This window comes from Neovison vison, chromosome 1, assembly GCF_020171115.1.
Source record: "Neovison vison isolate M4711 chromosome 1, ASM_NN_V1, whole genome shotgun sequence".
Classification (NCBI taxonomy): Eukaryota; Metazoa; Chordata; class Mammalia; order Carnivora; family Mustelidae; genus Neogale; species Neogale vison.
In genome coordinates this window covers 267,165,109-267,167,045 of record NC_058091.1, presented here as the reverse complement: position 1 = coordinate 267,167,045, position 1,937 = coordinate 267,165,109, and the positions used below count along the sequence as shown (strand labels likewise).

Sequence of the window (1,937 nt, the reverse complement as noted above, 5' to 3'; positions counted from 1 at the left end):
TAGATTATTTTCCCTGTCTTAGAAATCCTCTGTCTGCCTTTCCATCCCTTTTCTCACCAGTTCCTGGAAACCTCTGATCTTTTTATTGTCTTCATCATTTTGCCTTGTCCAGCAGGTCATAGTGTTAAAATTGTACACTATATAGTTTTTTCACATGGGCTGCTTTCACTTGGTAATATGCATTTAAGTTTCCGTCATGTCTTTTCATGACTTAATACCCATTTTTTTTCAGTGCTGAACCATATGTCCTTGTCTGGATGTCCTGCAGGTCATTCATTCATTCATTCATTCATGTAAGACATCTTTGTTGCTTCCAGGTTTTGGCAGTCCTCAGTGAAGCTGCTGTCAACATCCATGTGCAGGTTCTTGTGCGCACACAGTTTTCACCTCCTTTGGGTAAATACGAAGGACTGCGGCTGCTGGATGGTATCGTCAAAGTACGCGTAATCTTTTTTTTTTTTAAAGATTTTTTCATTTATTTATTTGACAGAGATCACAAGCAGGCAGAGAAGCAGGCAGAGAGAGAGGAGGAAGCAGGCCCCCTCTGAGCAGAGAGCCCGATGCGGGACTCGATCCCAGGACTCCGGGATCACGACCAGAGCCGAAGGCAGACGCTTTAACCCACTGAGCCACCCAGGCGCCCAAAGTACGCATAATCTTGTAAAAAACCGTCAAGCCCCTTCCAAAGTGGCTATGCCTCCAATTCATTTCTAAAAAACAGTATTTTTTGGTCACTACAAACAAACAAACAAAAAATGTTTTTAATCACTACAACAAACACATCTGTGGGTTGAATTAGACTGTACTGATGGATTGCAGCTTTGGAAAGGTTGCATAAAACTTGCCAGGGTAAAATAAAGCTCAGAATTCTGCACTAAGACTCCTAGCGAATATGACTTCTTTTGATATCTCCTTGGTCTCTGTGAAAAATGGGATGAATGAACAATGATCTCCTCTTCAAAGGGCTCAGGACAAAAGTGCTTTCAGTGTAGTGCTGGTACCAAACACATCCAGGAAGACAGAGATCCCCTCCCAGGAAGCACTGAAACAAGTGCTTTCATTCATTCATTCACTCGTCCATGACACTTTCATTGAATGTGCAGCGCATCGTTTGTTTGGTTGAGAGAGGATCCGTTTTCCTAAGGAGTTTACAGTTTAGCAGGGGCAGTAAACCAAGTGCTCGGCTGGCTGTTAAACAGGACAGGATGAGAGCCATGCTCCGAGACCACAGAAAGTGCAAGGGGAACTTAAGTGACAGAGAGAATGTGCCCAATGAAGAGGATGAGGGCAGATGACGTGAAGCAGGAGACTATCATGGTAGACTGGAAGGAAGGGGCTACCTTGTGATAAGGAGAAGAGGGAAGGGGAGGGGGTAATGAAGTAAGAATATGCAGGGCCCAAATGTCGAAAAGATGCCAAATAGTTCTTCCCTTGAGTTTAGTGTCCACTGAAGAAAAAGTGTAAGCTTTGCGCAGTGGCAGTATCGTAGCCAATGAGGTTTATCCAAGGCGCGATTGTTGCTAATTGAAGAAAAAGTGGACAAGGAAGCTGGGAAGATGACGGCAGACAAATGCACAAACAATTGCTCCTGGGTTGAACCCTATGAACAAAGACCAGTTAAGGTTAGAGAGAGATTAGAGCTCTTCACGGAACATGGACTCTTTTCCCCAAACTCTCTATGCTTTGGTTTCTTCTTCTGTAAAATGAGGATAATACCAGCACATTATTAATGACTTCTTGTAATGTTCTTACAAGAAATACTACTACTTACTGAGCAAAAGCCATGGGTCTGATTCTGTGCCATATGCCTTCATATGCATTCACTGATTTTATCCTTATAACCACCTTACGAAGAAGTACTTTATAATCCCCAGTGACATCTGAGGAAAGTGAAGCACAGAGAGGAAAAGTAACTCAACATACATCACAGAGATAGG

At 43.0% G+C, this 1,937-nt stretch overlaps 1 pseudogene; it reads left to right on the top strand.

The window, feature by feature from the left end:
* The first annotated feature begins 1,463 nt into the window (after window positions 1-1,463).
* Window positions 1,464-1,612, top strand: LOC122897447 (annotated as a pseudogene).
* The last annotated feature ends 325 nt before the right edge of the window (window positions 1,613-1,937 follow it).